The 15,569-nt window shown below is 44.0% G+C and overlaps 1 long non-coding RNA gene across 1 annotated transcript; it reads right to left on the bottom strand.

Annotated features, from left to right (window-relative positions):
* Nucleotides 1-666: 666 nt before the first annotated feature.
* Nucleotides 667-15,336, bottom strand: LOC119936053. Its single transcript, XR_005453635.1, has 3 exons — nt 15,271-15,336; nt 12,356-12,446; nt 667-738 (listed from the first exon to the last, which is right to left on the bottom strand). It is a non-coding gene; the product is annotated as an uncharacterized LOC119936053 (long non-coding RNA).
* Nucleotides 15,337-15,569: the final 233 nt, after the last annotated feature.

A 15,569-nucleotide genomic window follows, 5' to 3' on the forward strand; every position in this document is an offset into this window, starting at 1 on the left:
AGACAGGAATATGAGGGTTGGGATCGTGGCATCACCCTCGAGCCTGGGACCCATCCTTTGAACCTGGGAACTGCCCTTATGAGGATCTCGTTATACTCTCCAAAGCACCTAGTAAAGTGCTCTGCACAAAGTAAGAGCTCAGTAAATTCAACTGATTGATTGTGATCTTACCTCCTCTCCTAAGGGCCCTGAGTTCACTCACTGACTCTACCCAGAGACTGAAACCTGGGTTCATCTAGCTGAGCAGCACTGCATGCTTGCAGAATGATTTTGCTCCTGAAACTCAACCTTCCCAAAGGAGTCCTCTGGTCCCAAACTCCAGAAACCACCAAACAATGAAGCAGAGTTTCTGGAGAGGGTGGAGCTCATGAAATGGGCAGAGGAAGCAGGATGCATTAGTGATTTTCTTCTCTGTCTCAAAAAGTCATCCAAATTTGACCAAATTTGAGCACCAGCCTTCAGTCACTCAGCCTTCTGAAATGAAGCCCACCTTCTTCAGAAACACGTTGTCCCAAAACCATTCTAGAAAAGTGAAGTATGCTGCAGAGGCAGTGACATTTTAATTATATGTGCATTTGTTTCGAAGGCAGAACAGCGCTTATCATTGTGCACAAACACACAACCTGGAAATTTTCGATTCTTCGGCTTACATCAGCCTTCCCTCAAGCCCACCTACACACACTCTCCGTCGTGATTTCAGGAAGGCGGCTGCTACCTCAGACTTCGGATGTTTCTATCCTACAGAGGAGTCAATTTCAAAGAAATAAACCCACTATGTTCAACCACAGACTAAAACTTAAATCAGCAAGCATGACAACCATGAAATAATAATAATAATGATAATGGTATTTGTTAAGCAGGTACTATGTTCCACGCACCTTTTGCACCTAGGGGGCTGCCTATCAGTTCATCACTCAATAGCCCTCCAAACTCCAAAGCACTGTACTAAGTGCTGGGGTAGATACAACATAATCCGGTCCAACATGGGGCTCACAACCTACATAGGAAGGAGAACAGGTATTGAACCCCCATTTTGAAGATAAAGGAACTGAGGCCAGCAGAGTTAAGTGACTTGCCCAAGGACACCCAGCAGGTACATGGCAGAGCCAGGATTGGAACTCAGGCTGAGTCTTCCCTTCTCAGCCCATGTGGTCCCGGCCGTGCTGGAGACCCCAAACCTATGGGCCTTGTCGGAGTTGATCTCTCCAGGTCCTGGCACTGAGAGAATGGGTTCCAAATGCACGGTCTGGGAGGTCTGAGTGGCAAACGTCTGGCTACCCAGCAGGTCCTGGGATTCCTGAGAGCGCTGAGAGACCAGCTTTGTGACCTTTGCTGCCATGGCACCCACCCTTCCTGTCGGGTGGCTGTTTGTTGCTGACGGGTGCCAGAAAGCTGCCAGTTGCTGACTCCCCCTGCCTTCCCCTCATCCTATCAGGGATAGGCCTAGTGACCCTGCACCACCATATTGGGTCTTTGGTAGGGCTGTGGCGGTGGGTCCTTGTACAGTTACGGTACAGTACGGGGGGACCGTCCAGCAAGGGCCCCTCGGAATCCCTCCCAGTCACATTTCAAATGCCTCACACCCCTTCCCCGACCTGAGAGACAGATTGAGTTCCAAGAAGAGCCAGATACGGATCCCGAGTCATAGCTTTCAGAATCCCATGCTACGGAGTTCTTGTGAAAAAAATCTAATTCGGACTAAAAAGGGTGTAGCCTGAATTGCAGAAAAGTCAGAATTGCAGATGTATTTTTAATGTAGTTTTCCTTCAGTTCGATCAGTCACTCAATCATATTTATTAAGTTCCTACTGTGTGGAAAGCACCCGACTTAGTACTTGAAAGAATACCACAGAAGACACTGCCTTAAAGAGCTTATAAACTACACTCTAAAAATGAGTGTGCCTAAATGTATTTGAAGGGTGTATGTGTCTCTGTTTTTGTGCTAAACTTAGACTTGGCTAGCTGTGTCATGTCCAGTCAGTCAATTAATGGCATTTATTGAGCATTTACTGTGTACAGAGCATTGTACTAAGCACTTCAGAGAGTGCAATACAACACAGTTGGTAGACAAGGACCCTGCCCATGGTGAGTCATACTAGTTTGCCTCTTTTTCTGTCTCATTAAATTTGCATTGGAAAGTTAAAAATTCTACAACTTTCTTCTCCACCAGTTCCTCCACTGCTGCCTTGCTGTCGCTGCATATCACATTTTTTGAGCATTTATGCGGTGCAGAGCACTGTACTAAGTTCTTGTGAGAGTACGATAGAGTTGGTAGATGTGCTGTCCAGTGACTTTGTTAACCACAGCACTATTCAAGTAGTAGTGCAACTACTTCTGAGTGCAATGCACTGTACTAGACACTTGGCAAAGTACACAAAAACCCAAGACACATTCGCTGCCTACAAAGACTCTACAATCTTTTTCACATCAAGGCACCCAAAGTAGAGAAGGTAAACAAAGGAAAAGGGGCAAGTACTCTGTCTATACTATCACAATTTCCAGATTAATGAGCTCCCATTAATGACATTTTACTATATGGAGTAAGTGGTTCTCCTTAAATGGTTTCTACTTAAATGGTCCCTTCCACAGCATACAGTAAATTTTATAAATAGTTGAAAAATACTCTTGTTGCCATACTTTTTTTCCAGACAAATGCAGGGGGTCAGATGAATAGAGAAAAATAACATATCTAATGGAGTAATAAATCAAACCAGGAAAAATAAACCAGGAACAGTAGTTAATAATCGGGCCCAAACACGCCGAGAAGTTAATTTAAAAGCCACTTGCCCTATGGCAAAGAATTTGATCAAAGGGCACAGATCAGCGTGACTGATACTGTATTTTGCTGCTCAAAGAGCTAATAATAGTAAAAAAAAATGTTTACCATGCCCTGTATAGGGCATGCATCTCCTTGGCACATTCATTTCCAGTGGCCAGGGCTTGGGGCTGAGACTGTCCACTATCATCACAGCATTTGCTGAATGATTAAGTCGGATGGACTCTTCCCAAGCTATCGATCAATTGTATTTATTGAGTGCTTACTGTGTGCTCCACGTACAGTAAGCACTCAAAAAATACCATTAGTTGATTGGTTGATTTGGGTTGAAGGAAAAAGAGGAGAAAACAAAAAAGAAGATGAAAGAGCCCACTCTTTAGAAGAAATTAAAGAGCAACCACGATGGATAGGTGTTTCTCTCCATCCTGACCAGAACAGAGAATGATAAGGAGAGGCTGCAAAGAACCGGTGACCCGTGGCAGGCAGAGCAATGGTGCTGGGCTCCAGATAGCAAGGGAAGAAGCTTTGCCTCATGAGATCTTATTAAAGAGCAGTCATAGACATTCAGAGACGAGTTAGGAAAATGATGTGCTTATTTTTAAGTGCAATTAAACTAAGTGGCTCAAAATAACAGAAATCACTAGGGTTGTGCAGGCAAGCAAAGAACTGAGTAGAACGGGATAGATATAAATTATCCCCACACACATTCTTTAAGATGATGAAGGGATATTGAAATAATTAAGATGGTTAAAGTAATTTGAGAAACAAAACAGAAGGCTGAAAATGAAACAGGCACCACAAACATAAATGCACTAAAAGTAAATCTTTAAAATGGTTCTCCTTTCCCTTCAGACTGGCCAAAATGCCTCTTTAGGCAGAGCATCTAGCACGGCAGAGAGGGTGAATCTAAAACAAAGGAATGAAAAGGAAAAATCAAGTGAGTCAAGTTGAGACAAGTTAATTGACAGGAAACCAATAATAGCAATTATGGTATTTTTTGAAATCAGTCAATCAGTACTATTTATAGAATGCTTATTCTGGGAAGTACAGTGCTCTTCACACAGTAAGTGCTCAATAAATATGATTGAATGAATGAAGAGAACTGTACTAGGTGCTTGGTAAACATGTTTCCTGCCCAAAAGGTTCATGCAGTCTTTTGGGGGTTCTAAAAGCTCATTTTGGGCCAAATGCTGGAATTAGACACAAGATAATTTGGAAATATAGTTTCCATCTCAAATTTAAGGGAAAGCAAGTATCTTATCCCCTTTTCAATGATGCAAAAATTGAGAATCAGAACAGTTCAGCAGTTTGCCCAAGATCATAAGAAGCAGCAGCAAGGTCTAGTGGAAAGATCTTGGGTCTTGGAGTCAGGACCTAGGATGTAATCCTGGCTCTGTCACTTGTCTGTTGTGTGACTTTGGGCTAGTCACTTAATTGCCTCGGTTTCCTCATCTGTAAAATGGGGATTCACTACCTGTTCCCCCTCCTAACCTAGAGTGTGAGTCCCATGTAATACAGGGACTATGTCCAACCTGGTTATCTTTTATCTATGCACAGTGCTACAGTGCCTTAATTATTATTATCAGGTGGTATTAGAACCTGGTTCTGACTCCCAGTCCCATATTCTTTCCATTAAACCACACTGCCTCCCAACAAATGAAAGTGTATAATGGTGCCATTTAGCAGGTATGAGCAGTTCCATTTCATAGCATGACAACCTTGGATAGTAAACATGAACTGTTCCACATCACTTGGATCTGTGTCTTTTGGGCACCTGGTATTCACCCCGCCCTCAGCCCCTCATCCCTATATACACATCTATAAATTATTGTCTGTATCCCCCTCTAGATTGTAAGCTTGTTGTTGGCAGGGAATTTGTCTACCAACTCTGTTGTATTGTCCTCTCCCAAGGGCTTAGTCCAGTACTCTGCACACAGGAAGCGTTCAGTAAATATCACTGATTGATCAAGGGCTCTCCAACTGCTGTCCCAATTTTGGTCTGCTTATGTATTGCCTATCGTCAGAGATCCTTGGATTTGCATAGTGCCAAGATCTACATTATGAAAGATGAAAGAGGGAGGCATAGGTGCCCAGCCCAAGAGGAGATGTTTCCCCTGGAAACATCCCCTCCCCACTTGCAGGGCTGGGACAGATGATTCCTGTTGCTTGGAATTATCTCAGAAAGAAAACAAGCCCCGCTGAAATGGAAGACCACATCCTGCCACCGTTTCAACACCCAGTTGTCCCCGCTGACGTTAATGGGAGTTCTGAATAAAAATCAATGGCAGGATATAGCCCATAGAAATGTATTTTAGCCCTTATCTATCACTCTTAATTTTGCAAGGTAAAGAATGGACACCTCTTCTCTCCAGTATTTCAGATCATCTCTCAGCATGACAAATCGCTTCCTTCGGTTCTGAGTTGTTTGGCTGAGGCTGGCAAGAGCTAGTTCCATTTACCTGAAAATAAATCTCCTTTTCCTTCCTGGCCACATCTATAATCCCATCCTTGTCAGCAGTTGAGAGTGCTCACAATTAATGTTCCTCTAGAGATGGGTTTCAAGTTTATGATTATTTCCTTCCAACGACCCATTTTGTCATTAGAAGGATTTTCCTGATCTAGACCCTCAAAATTATATGTTTTCTGCTTTCTCTTTTCTTCTTCCCCTTTATCTCATTTGAGAGCTGAAGTCCTCAGGTATTCGTATATTCTGGGACAGTCTCCAGATTTTCTGCTCTTCAATCCACCTCCTCATCAAACAGAAATTCCTTACTGTCGGCTTAAAAGCACTCAATCAGCTCGCCCCCTCCTACCTAATCTCGTTGATTTCCTACTGCAACCCAGCCCGCACACTTCGCTCCTCTAATGCCAACCTACTCATTGTACCTCGATCCCATCTACCTCACTGCTGACCCTTTGCTCACAACCTTCCTCTGGCCTGGAACTCCCTCCCCCTCCCCCTATGCTAGATTCCCCCTTTCCTCACCTTCAAAGCCCTCTTAAAATCACATTTCCTCTAAGAGGCCTTTCCTGACTAAGTCCTTGCTTCTCCTACTTCGTCTCCCTGCTGCATCACCTCTGCACTTGGGTCTGTATCCTTTAAGCACTTGTTACGCACCCCACCCTCAGTGCCACAGCATTTATGAACATATCCGTAATCTTATTTTAATTTCTGTCTCCCTCTCTAGACTTTAAGCTCCTGAGTGGGTGGAGGCAGGGGTGTCCACCAACTCTGCTATATTGTACTCCCACAAGAGCTGAGTACTGTGCTCTGCCTTCTGTGAGCACTCAATACCACTGATTAAAAACATTTAATTTCATTCAGATTCAGAAAAATGGCTCTCCCTTTCCCACCTGTTTGGCACAGTCCTGCCTTTAAGAGCTCTCTGTGCTGTCAGTTTTTACTCTATTGTTTTCCTTTTCTTTAACCAAGGCAGCCTTCCAGGCTGATTAATCAATGCTCATCTCCAAAGCTGGATGAGGAGGTAATAAAGATTGTCCGGGTCACCTCTCTCAGACCTAATGAAGCTGCCTCAGCTCTTCGCAGGAGTTAGCTGTGCAGGAGTTGGTGAGGGACTCTAACCCTGGCCAACCCAAGCATTTTGCCTTAAAAAATACGAGAAACCCTTTTAATAATGAAACAGAAGAGGCTACCTTTGAGGACTTCTTTGCAGTGAAATCTCATAACAAAATTGAAGAGATAATTTTGGGAGACACTTTGATGGGAGAGTCCCTTGTATAAAGATCTTTCAAGAGTGTATACGTATACGCAGCGGGAGCCTGGACCAGCAAAATAAATCCATTATTTGGGGATATTTACTACTCAGGGAAGGAGTTGGACATAGAAAGACTTTACTGCAGGAAATTTTATTTGGTGGCTCTTTCTAAAGTTTCCATGTGGCAGGGACTCTGTGGCCACCAAATAAATGAAGTAGAAAATTGGGAAATTACTGGGAAAGGTCATAGATCCTAATTATCATGTATTATTATTATTATCATTATGCTTGTTAAGTGCTCACTATGGGCCATGGACTTTACTATAGCACTGGGGTAGCTACAAGATAGCCAGGTTGGACACAGTTCCTGTCCCAGATGGGGCTCACAGTCTATGTAGGAGGGAGGAGGATTTAATCCCCATTTTACAGATGAGGTAACTGTGGCACAGAGAAGTGAAGTGACTTGCCAAAGGTCACACAGCATACGAGTAGTGGCGCTGGGATTAGAACCCAGGTGATCTGTCTCCCAGGCCTGTGCTCTTTCCACTAGGCCATGCTTGGCTTAAATGTATAGCAAAGATTCAAGTTCGGCCAGAGGGTCGTGAGTAAATGACCTTGAACATAGGATTCAGCACAGAGTCTCCAGCACAGAGTCCATATTCTTCTTCAGTCTTTCATGGCTCTGCTGCCCATGAAAGCTGCTCAGACCCACTGTGGGAGAGACCCAGCAGAACCGGCAAAGCTGTTCGGACAGTCTAGTGGTGAGGGCCTTATGAAGGCAGTAGTTCTGGGGTTTGGTGATTCATTGATTCACCAATGAATCATTGATTCATTGATTCAAAATCTGTAAAAATGGGGATTAAGACTGTGAGCCCCACGTGGGACAACCTGATCACTTTGTACCCCCCCCCAGCGCTTAGAACAGTGCTTTGCACATAGTAAGTGCTTAACAAATGCCATTACATTATTATTGATTCATTCAGTCGTATTTATTGAATGCTTACTGTGTGCAGAGCACTGTACTAAGCACTTAGAAAGTACAATTCATCAACAAATAGAGACAATACCTACCCAACAATGGGCTTACAGTCTAGAAGGAGGGGTGTATGCGTGGTGTTGGTGAGGTTGATTGACTGATTGATTGGTGCCAGTAGAGGGTGGGAATAAGGATTAGTGAGAGACCAAGGGCCTGGAAGCATAATGTGCCTCTCAGTCAATCAATCAATCAGTGGTATCTTTTGAGTGCTTACTAGGTACAGAGCACTGCATTAAATGTTTGGGAGAGTAAAATGCAAGAGACTTGGACTGACCTCAAGGAGCTTATAGTCTGGAGGGGGAGACAGATATAGAACTAAATTACAGACAGAGGAAATGACAGGGTAAAAGGATATTGTTGTGGGATTGAGGGTGGGGTGAATATCAAGTGCTTAAAGGGTGCTTACAGATCCAAGTGCATAGGCAATGCAGAACTGAGGATGAGTAGAGGAAATGAGGTCTTGATCAAGGAAGGGTTCTTGGAGGAGATCTGAATTTAGGAAATCTTTGACAGTGGGGAGAGTGGTGGTCTGTTGAATTTGAAGGGAGTAGGAGTTCCAGGCTAGAGGAAGGACATTAGTGGCAGGATAGATGAGATCAAGGTGCCTCTGTCCCTACTATGTATTATCAGAGTATGCCCCCACTTATAACCATAAGTAATTATGGCATTTATTAAGTGCTAAACCCAAGAATAGATAAAAGGTAATCAGACCAGACACAGTTTCTGTCCACCCGGGATTCACAGTCTAAGAATGAGGGAGAACTGAAAATTTATCCCCAATTTACAGGTGAGAGAACTGAGGTTCAGAGATTTGCCCATGGTCATAGCAGGTCAGTGGCAGAACTTGGACAAGAACTTGGGTCTCCATGCTCTTTTCATCAGGCCACACTGCTTTCATCGCTAGAAGCGGCGTGGCCTAGTGGATAGAGCAAAGGTCTGGGAGCCAGAAGGTCCTGGGTTCTAATCCTGGCTCCTCCACTTGTCTGTGGTGTGACTTTGGACAAATCAGTTCACTTCTCTGGGCCTCAGTTACCTCATCTGTAAAATGGGGATTAAAACAGGGACTGTGTCCAACCCGATTAGCCTATATCTACCCCAGCACTTAATACAGCGCCTGGTATACAACAAGCACTTAACGAAACCGTAAAAAAAAAGAAAAAAAAGATGCTGGGCTTCGCGGCAGGCAACCGTGCAAATGTTGCATTGTCTTTTGAGGTGGCCCAACTCAGAGCAGCAGGAAGAAAGAAGCAGAACCTGCATTCTAACTCTCTTTTAAATTGAGACCATCATCTCCTGGCTTCCAGAAGCAGGGTGTTTGCCCAGGAGTTGTAATTAGATTTCAAGGTCAGCAATCAGATCTCCCTCAGTGTCCCATATTGGATGCTAATTAAATAAGAAATAAATGCTGAAGGTTAGCTACAGCACGGAGTGGCATTCTGGGGGCTCATCAGACTTCTCCTTGAGAGAGAGGGACTCCTCGTTATTTTCCTCTTCCCCGCTTGTGGTAGTGTAATTGATGATCGTTGACCGGTTCTCAAAATGGAATACGAAGTAGAAGTAGTGAAGTCATTATAAAGCATCCAGAAAAAAAGGAATTATTCAGAGTGTAACCACAATCGATGGAAGTGAGGGTTACACTGACTGCTGAAATACTGAGCAGGCCTGGGTCTTTGATGGGAGAAAACTGAAACTGCATTCTGGGTCCCCAAGTTACATGGCAATCAACCAACAGTATTTATTCGGCACCCACTGCTTGCAGAGCACTGTACTGAACCCTGGGGAGTGTACAATAGAGGGAGGAGACACAATCTGTCCCCTCAAGGAACTTAGGGTCTGGGTTCTGGTTGTGGTCTCATCTTTGGTCTGTAATTTATTTATTACATATGTAATGTATTTATAGTAATGCCTGTCACTCCCCCGTCCCAGACTGTAAATTCATGGTGGGCAGGGAACATGTCTGTTTATTGTTGTTTTGTACTCTCCCAAGCACTTAATACAGTGCTCTGCACACAGTAAGCGCTCAATAAATATGATTGACTGACTGACTGACTCACTGATGGACTGTTTGGGTCAAACATGTTTTTCTGTGGTTAAAGACAGAGGCCGACCAGGAATGGGGGAGGGAAAAAAAACCACCTTTGTCATTCAATCAGGAAATGCACCATCCCTGAAAATCACCCCAACAAATTAGGGAAATTCATGTTTTCTCATTATTCTAAGGGATGATAAGTGAGCAATTAGCAAGAAATTTCAGAAACTGGCTTAATTTGGGATCACAACCTTTATTGGGTCCTTTGTCCCAAATCCTTTTGCTGCAGCTCAGAAGAACTGGGAGGTTGGGCCTTTCTAGTAGATTTCACAAATGAAAACAATGAGGGTCAGATCCGATCGTGAATTAGATTTCGAAGAATAGGAGATGAACTCTCCAGGATTCATTTCAATAACCAATATGATTTCACAAAGAGAAGGTTACGCTTCACTGGCTTGTTAAAAATTCTTTGAGTTTTTCTGTCTCTGTTTCAAAACTGCTTTAATGAAATTAAACCCCATACAGCATTGACAAAGTCACCCAGCTTTGAACAAAGTTGCTCCATTTCTAATTAAAATAGCATATAAAGGATAGAGGCACGGAACCGTGAGATATTAGCATTGTGCTGGAAATTAGGCTAATGCAGCAAACAGAAAAGGTTTTTTTTTTTAACTCTTCTTAAATAGAAACAGATTGTCACAGCTACTCTTCAGGAGTCATTGTTCAGGATATCAGCCCATTATTGTTTATATTAACAATGTAAGTAATGGCATTGAAAGCTGGACTTTCAGGTTTGTAAATTATACTAAATGGTAGAAATCATAGCAGAGATGATAATGAGCACTGGAATTGGACTCAGAAGTAATGTCTAAATTGTGGAAATGATTAAATAAAGATAAGTACAGAACAATCAGTCAGGGAACAAAATGGAAATTCATCGCAGCTTATCGGCCAAGAATGAGATTTACAAATTTCTGCCAGTCTTTATCTTCTCATTTTGCCGCACTACAGAGAAGGCAAACAGGACATTGTAGTGCTAGAATAATGTTCTTAGGTCATGGAAAGATCCCCGAGGAGACCTGTAAGCTCGTTGTGGGCAGGGATTGTGTCTACCAATTCTGTTGTATTACACTCTTCCAAGCACTTAATACAGTGCTCATTAAAGAAGATTGATTGATTGGATGGGTTCCTGGTTCATTTCAGGTCTGTCTGACTTGTTAAGGTCATTTCTCCAGCTCCAGAGAAATCAAACCACAGATTCCTCTGTCCCATTTCAGTACTCTGTCCTGTGGCAGGATTCCTGCAGCTCCATCAAACGGCCCCTCACGAGCTTCCTTCCGGACATACTGGGCATTGGATTCACAGTATCAACCCTTGCCCGGGTAGATTCTTCTGTTGTGTGACTGAATGTATGTCATGTGGAGACATCTCATCTCATGGTGCTGGTAGTTTGGACAAAACCTCTTGCACTGTCTTGTCCCTGTCAATCATATTCCTGCTGTGGCACAGAGTGTAGCAAGTGAGCTGCGGGGCAGGGACGCAGCACATCGTGAAATTTAGACAAAGGTTTTTCATGAAGACTCACTTAAGTCCAAAGTGACCACATCTTAGTGATGGTGCCTTGCCCTAACCCCATAATCCAGCAGCCGGTTATGTTGCTAATAATTATGGTATTTGTTAAGTGCTTATTATGTGCCAAGCACTGTTCTAAGCGCTGGGGGAGGTACAATATAATAGGATTGGACAAAGTCCCTGGCCCACTTGGGGCTCACAGTCTTAATTCCCATTTTACAGAAGAGGGAACTGAGGCACAGAGAAGTGAAGTGACTTACCCAAGGTCACACAGCAGACAAGTGGCGGAGCCGGAATTAGAACCCATGACCTTCTGGTAGGTTGGTAGGGGCTGCGGTCTCTGCTACCCACGTTAACTGGATCTTTTTCAGGATTCGTGTTAGGCATGTTTACCTTGTAGTGTACCCTAAGTGGTTCTTGGGTCAGATGGGTGAAGCATTCATTCATTCATTCAGTCGTATTTATTGAGCACTTACTGTGTGCAGACCACTGTACTAAGCGCTTGGAAACTACAGCATGGCCTAGGGCAAAGATCATGTGCCTGGGAGTCAGAGGACCTGGGTTCTAATCCTCGCTCTGCCATTGCCTGCTGTGTGACCTTGGGTGAGTCACTTGCCTTCTCTGTGCCTGTTTCCTCACCTGTAAAATGGGATTCAATAACGGTTCTCCCACTCTCTATGTCCAGCCCGATGACCTTGTATCTACCTCAGTGCTCAGTACACTGGTTGGCATATAGTAAACAATGAACACTACTACAACTATTATCATTGTAATTATTATTATCATTATTTTTATTAGCTACTTCCACCGACAATGGCATTACCCTAAAAGGAACATATCAGTGATGTTCCCGCTGTGGCACAGAGTGCAACAAGTGAGATGTGGGTCAGAGACACACAGCACATCGTGAAGTGCAGACAGAAGTTTTTACAAGAAGATTCACTTAAGGCCCCAACTTACCAAACCGGGGACTAGGATCCGGGTCTCCTGATTTCTGGAGCCAGACTCTTTCCAGACTCTTTCTAGAGCAACAGCAGGGTTTGTCAGCCATACCAGTCCATATGGCTAAACCCTCACCACAAGTAGCAATCAATCAATCAGTAGTATTTATTGCGCTCATACTGTTTGTAGAGCACTATATTAAGCACTTGGAAGAGCATAGGTCAACAGAGCCCGTAGGCAGGTTCCCAGTAAATAAGAAGCTTGCAGTCTAGAGGGGGAGCTTACCTCTTCTTTTATGCTGTCCTGACCAGATATCTGTGCTGTAATCCTCTCACCGCTATGTCCATTTCGCCTTGTATTTCTGTTCAGAAGGGGCCTGCGAAACACAGAGAGAAAAAGGGCCAGAGAAAATGAGTAAAGCCCAAACTCTGTCATGCTCCATATTCGTTTCAAACAAATCCACTTGAATTTGCGTGTTGTAGGAGAACGTTCTATTCTTCCTTTGGACTCTTAATTGCTTTGCGGATTAGGTATATCATTAAGTATTGTATATCTTCATTTTCTAGCCTCTGTAATAATTGAGTGTTCAGTCATTGTTACACTCACCATTCTGCCAACATTTATTAAAATGAAGCAATTAACTATTGTATTAAATGGAGTTTAGAGGTAAGGCTCATTGGTTTTCGATTCATTACAATTAAGTTGAATGATAAATGTCAAATGATTTAAAACCAGCTTTGCCCTGAAAAATTTGGTCAAACTGATGATCAGCTGCCAATGCTTACTCAGACGCCTGGCCCCAAGAAAGCACTTGGGCCTGAAAGAAAAAACAGGGGTATTTTAATGGCCATTGCTAAGGAAGGGTATTGATCCTGGCAACGGCTGTCCAGAACTCTAATGAGGTTATTGTCTGAGCCCCATCTCTCACTAAGGGGGTGGCTGTTTTAAGGGGTTCAGAGCTTTCAGGGCCCAGGTCCCTTCTGAAGCTCATTTAGCAGTGTTCATTTTTGCTAGATAGAACTCTCAATCAGTCAATCAATCAATCGTGAGTAAGCGCTCAATAAATACGATTGATTGATTGATTGATTGATTGAGCGCTTACTGTGTGCAGAGCACTGTACTAAGCGCTTGGGAAGTACAAGTTGGCAACATATAGAGAGGGTCCCTACCCAACAGTGGGCTCAGTCTAGAAGGGGGAGACAGAGAACAAAACCAAACATATTAACAAAATAAAATAAATAGAATAGATATGTAAAAGCCAAATAAATAAATAGAGTAATAAATATGTACATATATACAGGTGCTGTGGGGAAGGGAAGGAGGTAAGGCAGAGGGGTTGGAGAGGGCGAGGAGGGGGCGAGGAAGGAGGGGGCTCAGTCTGGGAAGGCCTCCTGGAGCAGGTGAGCTCTCAGTAGGGCCTTGAAGGGAGGAAGAGAGCTAGCTTGGCGGATGTTGGGACTGCAGCCAAAGAACGGTTATTTTCTCCAGGCGATTTTCCTAGTGAGGTCCGGCCTCCTCAATGCGAAGTGCTTTTTCCTTAGGTTAATCAGTTCCCATGCACCACACAGCCCTCTCAGTGAACCTGCCGACTTGGTGGAGGCTGGGCTGAAATTTGGGTTGAGGGTCTGTCCCCGCTCCCTTCATTCCTTCCTCTCCCAGAAGCAGAGCCAAATGCTTCAGCCTCCTTTGGCTCTTGCTTCACTGATTCAGTTGATTATTCAATCAATATTTCTTGAGTGCCTTCTTTGGGCAGAGCATTGAACTAAGGACTTGGTCTGAGAATACAACAGAGGGAAAAGATACAATCCCTGCGCTCAAGGAGTTTATCCTCTTACGGAGGAGATGGATACACTTTTTTGAGGGGGAAGTAACTAATTGAATGATCTCTCTTCCATTCCTTGTCATCACCACTGGTGTTTAATGTGTGTTCATAGTGTACAGAGCACTGTATTGGACATTTGGGAGCACGCAATAAAAATGGAAGACATGGTTCCTGCCCTCATGTACCACATATCAATCAATCAATCATATTTATTGAGCATTTACTGTGTGCAGAGCACGGTACCAAGCACTTGGGAGATTGCCATATAGTAGAGTTGGCAGACACGTCCCCTCCCCACAAGGAGCTTACAGTCTAGGAGAGATAGACATCAATATAAATAAATTAATTATGGGTATGTACACAAGTGCTGTGGGGCTAAGGGGTGAAATAAAAGTAAATAAATAATGATAATAATCACTGTAATTGTTAAGTGCTTACTATGTGCAAGGCACTGTCCAAGTGCAAGAACATTTCAGGAGGGACTGGGAGTAAAGGAAATGAGGATTTAGGGAAGGCCTCGTGTACCTCTGTACAATCTGTCTGTATAATCTAGTAAGAGCTTCTACTTATGTCAGCAACCTGCAGAGGACTAACCTAAGGTCTATTCTCTTGAAGGTATTTCCCTCTTCCTGATTCTTAGACTGAAGGAAAACCAAGTACCAAAACCAAATCTTCTGCTTCTCCTCCTCCTCCTCATCAGCTTCCTCCTCCTCCTCTGCTTCCTCCTCCTTCTCTTCAGCAATAGCAACAGCAACTGCCACTCTTGTGCCCACCACCATCCCTATGCCCTCAACTATCCCTGTGCCCAACACTATCCCTGCTATAGCTAAGCCTCTCCTTCTGGGCCGTTGATAACAATGGGGAAGGTCGCTCTGTAGGTCACTCCCTTCTCTGCTCCTTCCCTTTTCCCACTTCTTTCCAGCTGCTCCCTCTCTCTCCCTGACTTCTTTTCTGATTTTCTGTCACATTTCTTTGTTCTCTCCCTCTCCTATTCTCTCCTTCCCTTTTCGTCCTACCTATTTTTCTCTCTTTCTCCTCTTCCCTTCCTGCACAGTCGTCTTCATCATCTCTGGGAACAGAGGGGACTAAATCTGAAGGGGAGATTAGATCTGAGCAGCTCTAACATAACGTGGTGTTTTTCCAAACGCCTCTTTCCCAAAGGCATTTGCTACTGACACACTTGCTGTGTCCCATGATTAAACCATATGTTGAGTCCTTGGGCTGAGTCCAGGCCATTATCTGTGAGTCATTCTTCAGAGAGGATTCCCTGCCTGACCTGGCTAACCCTGACCCGTTCTGCCTCCTGTTCAGAGCAGAGGGACTGATTGCCGTTATTGGACTCAAACGGCAGAATCGCCCAGTGAGAACTGGAACATACAGGCTTCCTTTCCATCCTAATGCACTCGAATCCCCGGAGATTTTTGCCTGATACAAATCCTGACTTCATAATGAAGTGATGTTCTAAGAAGTTAAAAAGGAATCCACCCCCCCCCTCCCCCCCCCCCCCCCCCCGCCACCCGCCATGGTAACGGCCCCATCTTCCAATGACTTCAGAGGAAGCAGCCCAGTTCTCCATCCAACTAGCGACGGTGTTAGCTTTCCCCTCTAGATTGTAAGCTCCTTGAGGAGTTTACTTTATTGTACTCTACCACAAGCTTAGTCCAGTGCTCTGTACAC

The sequence above is a fragment of the Tachyglossus aculeatus genome, chromosome 13 (genome assembly GCF_015852505.1).
Source record: "Tachyglossus aculeatus isolate mTacAcu1 chromosome 13, mTacAcu1.pri, whole genome shotgun sequence".
NCBI classification, from domain to species: Eukaryota; Metazoa; Chordata; class Mammalia; order Monotremata; family Tachyglossidae; genus Tachyglossus; species Tachyglossus aculeatus.